Here is a 10,777-nt window from a genome sequence, read left to right on the forward strand (position 1 = left end):
TTATGGCATAAAGAAATCAAAAACTGGAAGTGTGCAGGGAAGGCAGAGTTGACTTGTGGTAATTGCCTGGCATTTATTGAAGGCATCATCCTGCAGTCCTTTGGCAGCTGATACACTTCTTGACATTCAGCAGAGATTTCTTGGGCTTCCGTGTAAAACCCTTTGTTTCTGAAAGACCCTGGCTTCTTTTTATTCCAGATTTTGAAACAAGATGTAGCTCAGAAGTCCTCATCGGAGAAGAAGGCACATCTTCGATAAAACTGGAAGTAGTTGAGACACTGAGGAATCTTTCTTGCTTTCCTCCTCCCCTCCTTCTCAATGCACATTTCACTTCTGAACTCCTGGTTCAGCTGATGGGCAAAAATGCCACAAGGATCATCAGAGAGTTCTATGTTCAGGAATGAAAGCAACGATGTTTGGTGATAATTGAAACTATTTCTGGTTCATTCTTACTGCATAGGTAAGACTGATATCAAAACCAGGCTGCAGGAATCAAGCCAATATCATGGAGTCTATCCTCCTTGCATTTCAGTATCTTCGTGAACAACGGGTTTCCTTTTCCTGTTTTAACTCGTCATTTACAGGGTTACCGTGAGTGGAAACATCCTTATAACTGCCCTGGTTGCAACTGATCAGTGCCTTTATGCACTGATGTACTTTTTCTAGGGAAGCTGTCGTCCTTGGAGACTGATTGTGCCTCCACCATACTGCCTAGGATGCTGGCCAGCTTCCTGACGGGGGCAGACTGTCTGCTAGTGGCTGCCTTGCACAAATGTTCTTCTTTGGTTCATTGGGAGCTGTTGAATGTTACCTTCTGGCAGCAGTGTCTTGTGGTTGATATTTGGCAATAGGTAAGCCATTATATTATACAGACCAGGTGAACCGCAAGTCCTGCTGCTGGCTTGAATCTGTTTCCTGGATAAATGTTTTATGGCTATTGCTATAATAACATCACGGGTGTCCGCACTAACTCTAGTCTTGTGAAACCCCACCTGAAGTACTGCATCCAGCTTTGAGGCCGCCAGTAAAAGACAGACATGAACCTGTTACAGCGGGTCCAGGAGAGAGCCACAAAAATGATCTGAGGGCTGGAAGAAAGGCTGAGAGAGTTGGGGTTGTTCAGCCTGGAGAAAAGAATGATCCGGGGGAGACCTTATTGCGGCCATTCAATATATAAAGGGGGCTTATAAAAAAGATGGAGAGCGACTTTTTTCCAGGCCTGTAGTGACAGGACAAGGGACAACAGTTTTAAACTGAAAGCGGGTAGATTAAATTGGATATAAGGAAGGCATTTTTTTACAATGAGGGTGGTGAGACACTGGAAAGGGGTTGCCCAGAGAAGTTGTGGATGCCCCATCCTCGGAAAGTGTTCAAAGTCAGGTTGGACAGGGCTTTCAGTAACCTGATCCAGTGAAAGATGTCCCTGCCCACGGCAGGGGGGTTGGACCAGGTGATCTTTCAAGGTCCCTTCCAACCCAAACCATTCTCTGATTCTATGATTCTGTGAACCCTCTGTGGCCCCCATGAAAGAGAGGACTTCTTCTCGGATTTCAGCGCTGTGGCAAAACTTTGCTGCAGTGACACCAGGCTTGTCCACCTTTATCTGTGCTAGCAGTCACAGTCACTCCCACTTCTTCCAGTTCCTGGCACCACAGACTGCTGTACACAAATGTGCACACAGAATGAAGAGCCTTTTGCTGTAAAAGAACTGCAGGTGGATTTTATGAAGGAAACAAGACAGAGTGCAGTGATCAGGGGCAGGGCATGATCAGACAAATGTACCAAGGAAGCAGGCCCTGCTTACCTGTGGATGGACCCTTTCATTCCCTCATGCATCTATTTCCCACGCTTGTTGCTCCCCAAGTCACTAAATCCCTCCCTTTTCCCACTTTTGGTTCCTCCCCTAAACAACGCACAGTAAGTGCTGACTAATCTCAAAATGCTCGTCCCCTGCAGGGCAGGGGTGTCCTTCCCCCATAATGTGTGCCTCACCCCTACGCACCAGCCCTGCCTTTGTCACAAAGGTGATCTGGAGAGCTCCTCCTGGTGACTCATCTTGGTGGGTTTCACGCCTGGACAATGGGGCTGATGACTCTTCTGCGACAGGCCTGGGAGGAACCTGGAGTCTGTTTGAGTTCCCCTGCCTGCCATTGTGCCTCTGTGCTCGTCTGGGTTTGTGGAGATGGGCCCGAGATGGGCTGGTGGCTCCTCTGCGATGGGCCTGGGAGCAGCCAGGGCCACTTATTAATCAGGTTGCTCCTCCTGACGCTGTCTCTCTGTGCCTTCTTTGCGTGTGCAGATGAGCCTCTTATCACTTAACGTAACACAGGCATTAGCTTCTGAGACAGAATCCTGAAATTTCTTTCTTTCTTAAAGGCAAGCAGTAGGCATTTGAGGGGGAAACACGTCTCACGCACCTTTCATATCTGAACTGGAATGAAATGCTCTGCACTCTGGAAATTCCTGTTCCCTTCTGTTGATTGTAAAGTGGACCTAGGGAACCGTCTTTAGAAATGCGTAAGCATAGTTCATTTCAGCTAACTTCAGTCTTCTGCAAGGTAGACGTTTGCACCTCAACTAGTCATAGAATCGTACAATTATTCAATAACCTGAGTTGGAAGGCACCCACGAGGGTCATCGAGTCCAACTCCTGGCTCCGCACAGGGCAACCTGAAAGTTAAACCATGTATCGGAGAGTGTCGTCCAAGCGCTTCTTGAACACTGACAGGCTTGGGGCCATGAACACTTCCCTGGGGAGCTTGTCTCAGTGCTTGGACACCCTCTCAGTGAAGAACTTTTTCCTAATATCCAGTCTGAACTTCCCCTGATGCATCTTTAAGCCATTCCCTCACGTCCTATCACCAGACAGCAGAGAAAAGAGATCAGCACCGCCCTCTCCGCTCCCCCTCATGAGGAAGTTGTAGACAGCAGTGAGGTCGCTCCTCAGTCACCTCTTCTCCAAGATGAACAAACCTGGTATCCTCAGCCGCTCCTCATAAGTCCTGCCCTCTAGTCCTTTCAGCATCTTTGTTGCCCTCCTTTGGACATATTCTAAGATTCTTACATCGTTCTTAAATTGTGGCGCCCCAAACTGCACACAGTACTTGACGTGAGGCCGCCCCAAGGCTGAGGAGAGTCAAGTCACTCCTGCACCTGCATGGGACTAGAACATAGCAGAAAGCCAACATGAGCGCCACGCTCTTCAGAATCAGCAACTGCAAGCCTAATGCAGCACCCTGCAGAGTTTAAAATGTAGCTGCTTAGTCACTTGAATCACTCCTCCACACTCCCTGTGTAGTCAAAGATGATAAATAGGTATTTCTTCTCATGGGGTTATCTCATCTGAAAGCAAAAGTAGGATTCCGTGTTTAGAATCACACACGCAAAACTTTTGGGATTTAAACAAATTAAAATGATTCAGCTGCTCAAAACTCGGCCACAGTGATTCCATTCCGTGAGGGCTTGGGCGCGAGGGTGGGAGGACATGGAAGGGAGTGATAATTTCCTTTGAGAAAGGACGACGTGCAATTATACAGGTAGTTTAGATGAGTCACCAAGCAGATCTGCTGAACAGTCATTTATTTAGATGTAAAGTGATGATAAAACAGATGCACATCTCGCACAGTAGTCACAATAGCACTTGGTGCACCCGATGCAATAAAGAAATAACAAACACGCCAGCGGTGACATAACCAAACGGACACCACCAAAACACCTCTCTGGGGTTCTCATCACGTCTGCAAATAAATGTCCCGACCTCTTGGGCGGTCTCTCTCACACACACACACTTAGATGTGTCCCTTTTCCACAACAGCCCAACTATAAATTATACTCCATAAGCATATATAAAGCAGAGGAAAGGTGAGAGAGAGAGATATAGGCAGGCAGGCATACGTGAAGTGTTTGCGAGCATTACCCTGGATTTGTTCCATTACTGATGTATCTTTCTGCAAAAGCTGCTGCCATCAGCAAGTCAAAATTACATGTATAATGAAATCTTTAAACAACCTTCCTCAAAAAAAGGTCAGTATTTTCCTCCAATCCCGATGATGTAAACTGTCCGTTATTGGAAAATGAAGTGCTCATTACCAAGAACACAGAGGAATTCTGGTGAAGAAAGACTGATTTTTTATTTCCGCATAGTGATCTGTGGTCAGTTAATTTTTGCATGGCATCTCTGATGCCATTGTTCCTCATGGTGTAGACAACTGGATTTATCACTGGTGGCAACACAGAATAGAGAAGAGAAGCTGTGAGATCCAGAGCTGATGGGGAGTTGGAGACAGGCTTAAGATAGGCAAAAGAACCAGTGCTAACAAACATGGAGACCACGATGAGATGAGGGATGCAGGCTGAAAAAGCTTTACGCTAAAACAGCATATTCCTCGTCAAGAATTCCTTGACAGGAATTCTCACGACCACCGTGAAAACCTGAATATAGGACATACTTATAAAAGCAAAGCAGATGACGACTAAAAGGAAACTAAATGTACGAATGCCAACTTCACTAACGTATGAATCAGAGCAGGAAAGCTTGAGAAGCTGTGGAACTTCACAAAGGAACTGGTCAATGATGTTGGACTTGCAGAAAGATAAATGACAGATGTTCCCAGTGTGGAGAGCAGAGTAAGGGACGCAGCTGAGACATGCACTGCATGGCTGCCATGCAGATGCAAGTAGTTGCCTTCGTGAGTGTCTTGTAGTAAAGAGGTTTGCAGATGGCAATGTAACGGTCATATGCCATGACAGTGAGTAAAGCAAGATCAGCGGCACCAAACACATGGAAGAAAGAGACTTGGGCAGCACAGCCAGAATAGGAGATGGCGGTGGTATGCAACAGGGAACTGGCCATGGACTTAGGGAGGGTGACAGAGACGGTTGAAAGGTCTAAGATGGACAAATTCATCAAGAAGAAGTACATGGGGGTGTGAAGGTGATTACTGACAGCTATGACCACAACAATGAGAAAGTTTCCCACCGTGGCAGCCCAATAAATCCCCAGAAATACCATAAAGTGGAATATCTTCAGTTCTCGAGTATCAGAGCATCCCAGGAGAAGAAACTCTGTCACAGTGGACATTTTCTTTCCAGCGCGTTGGTGAAAGCTGTGAAGAGGAAGTCAAGGATTTTGGTTGAGACTGGATGGTCTGCTCCATAGTCTCTCCACCGTCTGAATGTCACACTTGCCCTAAACACTTTTTGCTCACTGAAGACAAAATGCATGAATCCCACGCGATGGACCAAACTACAGCTCAGAAACAAATCCCGCAGTAATCACAGTTCCATATATAAATTACATGTGTATGCACATGTGTATATATAATATACATAGGTATGTATATGTATATAATACGTATGCCTGTAGTCTACATGTGTTGCACATGCATACTATTTGTATTGTAAATACTATATGCTTGTAGAGATATACACATTTATATAAACACTGTCCATGTTTCTTACCATTATTTCAGTGTATATTTGTGCTCATATATGTACATACGTGCCTGTTTATATATATGCATGAGATCCCCTAATCTCCGTTATGAAAACCCAGTGTAAGACATTTTCTTCCCCCAGAAATAAGTCCAGATAGAAACATGTGTCCCGACATGTCTGCAATCATTCAGCATGGAGCTTTCAGAGTATTTCCCCTAATCCCGGCCAGAGCTGCTAACATTATCTTTCATGGGGTGTGACTCATCAGCCTTTGGTAGTGAGATCCTGGTGCCTAAATGGAGTCAGAAAGTACCAATAGAGATGTCCTGGTATTTCACCTCCTGGACTCCACTTTTCAGAAAGTGGCAGGTAACCTACAACCTCATGCAAATGTATGGGCAACCTTAGGGCATCTCAAAACACACTAAACATGCACATTTAAGCATCTGGCTCCCACTGCAGGACGTTTTTGGCAAGAGGCAATCTCCTTTGACTAGTGGAAAGAAAAGATCAGAATGGATTCCTGTGGCTTCTTGTAAACGTCCTGCCTTCGGATGGGCTGCAAGACCCTCTCTCATTGCCCAGCCTCTCCTCTGCTAATAAAAGGAGGGCAACATGATTAGTCTGGACCTAAAGTGGCAATTTTAGATGTCACAGTTATGTTAGCCAGGTCCAGACTTAGACCTTCTAGGTCCCCACTTTTCTTCTCAGTCAGTGATTCACCCATCTCCAGAAGATGATTCATCCGGGTGCTGTGGTGCACATCCAGCCTGAGAGAGAGAAACGATTTACGGTCTCGCATTATTTTTTCCGAAATGTTGAAAATGCCTGCAAAATTAACTTTTTTATTGAACTTCTTGTAGTAGGAGTAAATGCAGAGCAAAATGCTCAAACTTGACTGAATTCATATGATATTTCTTCTATTTTACATTAACGGCATTACTGTTATTACCTTGAATTGAATCAGCAAACCTAACACGTTGTTCCTTTTGGATGTGTTTCCGAGATGTGAAGCCTCTGTTCCTCGCCAAATGGAGCTCCTTTGTGAACGGCTCAGTAATGAATCATTTGAAACACTAGAAATGCTGCTGCTGTGCTGCCTAGGTATGAAAGACGCAGTCACTGCAGTCTCCTTATACCTTAATGTCAGGATGAACTTAAAGAAGTAGATACAAGCCAATTTACCTTAGAAAGAGCTGCGTACACCTGCCTCACAGCTCCACTGTAGGGATATGATCAGCACTGTGAGAAAACAGTCTATCCATGTCTCTCTCCAGACTCATGGGAGTAGCACTCTGGAGGCCTGCGCAGAAGCTCAGAAGCACAGATGCAAAGCTAATCCGTGGCGCATTCTTCAACTGCAAAGTCAAAATGGACAACTTGCTAATGGAATGCTTTTCATATAATGGCTATCCAGCTATAGTCTCAGGTAGAAATCTAGATGTACCTGCACACGTAGTGGGATGTGGATTCATAGTACACCAGCTGGCAACCAGAGCTGACAGTCTCGGCGTTGTAAGAAAGGGAAGAATTGCTTCTTGACGTGTTAATATTATCAGCTAATGGCTAAATTGTAAAGAAATTCTGGGGGGCTTTGTTTTGGGTTTCTTTGGGTTTTGTTTTGTTTTGTTTTGTTTTTTTTCCTTAGGTCACTGAATTTACATGTTTCTTCTCTTTGTTTTCAAAATTCTGTCTGATGCTGGATGGTAAAGAAATGTCTGTCATTTTCTGCAATGTCCTAGTGTAACTTAGACATAAACCCGGATTTGGTAAACATAGCAAAGGATTCCTGGGATCCCGTCCCTTCCTGGGAAAGGCATTTGGACGTGCAAGCTCTCTGACGTGTCTTAGTGTGCTAGACACTTTTGCTAAGGAACAGAGTATCATGTTAACTTCAAGTCAGCTCTATAGCTGTCAAAGATCCCTTCACTGGGAAAGATGGGAGCTCAGACATCATACCAAGAGTTCCTTGCTGCTTTGGTGACAAAGATCAAGGGGCCGTTGTGACGGCCTGGTGTGACTCCCCAAAGCAAAGGCATTGCAGAATTTTTTTCCTTGGGTGCCAAGTTTCTGCCACATGATCTGAGTTGTGTGTGGTCCAAAGAGACAGAGGTATTTAGGAACCTGAGGATGTGGTCAGGCACCAGGTCATTTTCAGAGAGCTCTCTGAAAGGCATATCCATAGGCACTAGATCCCTTTCTTTAGGTAACAGAATTGCACGATAGCGCTCCCCTGAATTCAACGGCAGGTTAGTCTGCACCCTAAGCTCCCACTCATGTCAAATTCAAGCATTTTGTTCTAGAAATGGGACACAGACCTAAATATAGGAAATGTGTCTTTCTTTGGGCCTTCCTTGGGAAGAGGGGACGACTGCTTTTCTTGATTGGAACCATTGCTCCAGCACAGTCAATGTAATCCCAGTTTTGTTTGAAAGGAACTTCTGGAGAGCAGCTGGTCCCCTATTTCACCTGACACATGGTCAAGTCCAAACTTACGTTAGGTTGCTCAAGGCCCACCAGTCCCTTTCAACTGCATTATTATTTTCTCCCCAGCTGATCTTCCTGCATTTTGAACCTGCTGTCTTGGTATAAGCTAGTTATTTCAGGTACCAGGACCAGGCAACCAACTTCACCCGAACCAGCTCAGCTCCATCTGGCCCATCCTGTCTCTTCTACTCTCTATGGTCGTCTTTCATGACACACTTCTCAAGTTTCCACTACTGTCTGTCTTGACCAGTCCTATCTCTTCCTTATAACATCACTTCTTCTATCCTTTCTGTTGTCATCATCTTTCTTTGAATTTCACTTCCAACTATGGCCATTCATCTGACTCCCCTGGACCCACCCCTCCACAGCCCCATCGCCTAGATGTCTCTCTTTGATGCAGACATCGTAACTGCAGTTGTATAAATGTGGGGAGGCCGGTCCAACTGGAGTGTTTTGTTACAAAGGAATGAAAAAGTGAAAATGGGACTTGATTATGGCGATGAAAACAATGCTATTCACGCAGAATACATTACTGTGTAGAGAAAGAGTAAATCTACCTTGTAGGCAGACTGTTGTATCGATCCTGACTGGGAGACCGTTGCGCACTTAGGAGTTAGTGGTCCACAGAACAGTTAACGTGAGGAGGCTCTGTGCTGTGCTGTGCTTGCTGTGCTGAGCTGTGGTGGCCTTCAGGTCTGTGTTGTGCTGCACAAATCCCTTGCCCGCAGGATAAATTCAGGAGCTCATTGCAGCAGAGGAGCCTGCAGGCAGCTCCTACTCAGTACCGGCCATTATGCCCCCTGCGTGTCCTTGCCTCTATCTGACAGAGCAGCAAGAAGTTCTCATGCGAACATCCCCTGTGTGTTTAAACCACATTCATTGGCACCTGATTTAGCTATAAAGAAGGTAAACACTCTGGTCAGGTCAGCGAAAGTGCATAAGTCAGTGTGCTCAGCAGTTGCTCATCTTCATTGGCAAATAAATATTCTTCCCTTGATGATTAATTGTTTGCTGTGACCGATTCTTATGAAGGTATCCTACGGTGTGGACTCATACGCTGACAGCGTGGTTGCCTTGAATTGTGGCTGTAGGTGAAAAAAGAAATTAAAGGAGGCGTTTGTCTTTGGTGGGGTGTGTGGCAGAGGTACAAGCCCTTTTGTTCTTGGCCCAACAATATCAATGAACATGCAGTAGAGCACAAATCAGTGAACATGTAGTGAATATGCAGTTCCTTTGGAAAACAGCACAGATGTGATATTTAACATGTTAGTTATCAAATGCAAAAAAATTTGCAAAATGTTTCTATCTTGTTGCAGCAAGCCACACAGCTCTGGCAGTCCATGTGCGTAATGACATCTCTTTGTCAAGAAAATATGTTCTTCATGGTGCTTTGGCACTCCACACCACAGATATGGCAAACATGCTGGAGCCAGGATCCATGAAGCAGTAGCTTCAGCACATCCACTGCCCACAACCAAGGCCCCTGAATTCCAGCTGGAATTCCAACATGAGTATCAGCATTCAAAAGGCATTATTCTGGCTGTAAGGAAACAGCATTTTCCACATAATGCTATGGCTGAGTTAACAATTTGCTAGCACATAATCACACAGAATCACTGAGGTTTGAAGGGACCTCTTGCGATCACCTAGCCCAACCTCCCCTGCTCAAGCAGGGTGTTGTGGGTTAACCCCGGCAGGCAGCTAAGCACCACACAGCTGCTCGCTGACTTCCCCCTCAGTGGGATGGGGGAGAGAATAGGAAAGGTAGAAGTACAAAAACCTCTGGGTTGAGATAAAGACAGCTTAATAGGTAAAGCAAAAGCTGCACACGCAAGCAAAGCAAAATAAGGAATTATTTTGCTACTTCCCATTGGCAGGCAGATGTTCAGACATTTCCAGGGAAACAGGGCTTCATTATGCAGAACAGTTACTTGGGAAGACAAACACCATAACTCCAAACATCCCCCCCTTCCTCCTTCTTTCCCCCAGCTTTTATTGCTGAGCATGACGTCATATGGTATGGAACATCCCTTTGGTCAGCTGGGGTCAGCTGTCCCGGTGGTGTCCCCTCCCAGCTTCTTGTGCACCGCCAGCCTACTCGCTGGCAGGGCAGTGTGACAAAGAGAAAAGGCTTTGATGCCGTGGAAGCACTCTTCAGCAATAGCTAAAACATTGGTGTGTTATCAACACTGTTTTGGTCACAAAAGGCAGCACCATATGAACTGCTACGAAAACAATTACCTCCATCCCAGCCAGACCGACTACAGTCTTCACCCCTTTCCATACCATTTACATCATACTCAGGACCCACATTATCCAACACACCCTCATTAAGCGCCACCCCCTTTCCTGTCCTTCGATTTATACGCAGATATCATTCCCTTAGTCTATGGGCCACCCCTGTAGAATGCCCATAACATGCCCATAAATTGGCAACTGAGTTCATTTAGTCCACAACTTGGCTTCCGTCTGTTGTGGCAGTCGCTCAGGTCAGGAGAGTCGGTGTGTTGTGTGGAGTTATTAGGCACCAAAGCCAGCTCAGGTTGGGCCACTGCTGCACTTGCACTGCTTCTTGTGAGGTTCGTCATCTGTTGGTTTGGGCGGTTCCTGCTATAGTACTTCCTGGAACCTGCAACTCAAATCATGGGTTACAACTTAAAGGTATATACAACTTTGGGCACCAAAAAGAATTTTGGTGGGTTCACCCCGGTAGGCAGCTAAGCACCGCACAGCGCTTGCTCACTTCCCCCCCAGTGGAATGTGGGAGAGAATCAGAAGGGTAAAAGTGCAAAAACTCATGGGTTGAGATAAAGGCAGTCTAACAGGTAGAACAAAAGCTGAGCACACAAGCAAA

General features: G+C 45.7%; 1 pseudogene; it reads right to left on the reverse strand.

The window, feature by feature from the left end:
• Nucleotides 1-218: 218 nt before the first annotated feature.
• LOC142595303 (olfactory receptor 14A16-like) lies at nucleotides 219-5,080 on the reverse strand (annotated as a pseudogene).
• Between the last annotated feature and the right edge of the window lie 5,697 nt (nucleotides 5,081-10,777).

The sequence above is a fragment of the Pelecanus crispus genome, chromosome 18 (genome assembly GCF_030463565.1).
Source record: "Pelecanus crispus isolate bPelCri1 chromosome 18, bPelCri1.pri, whole genome shotgun sequence".
NCBI classification, from domain to species: Eukaryota; Metazoa; Chordata; class Aves; order Pelecaniformes; family Pelecanidae; genus Pelecanus; species Pelecanus crispus.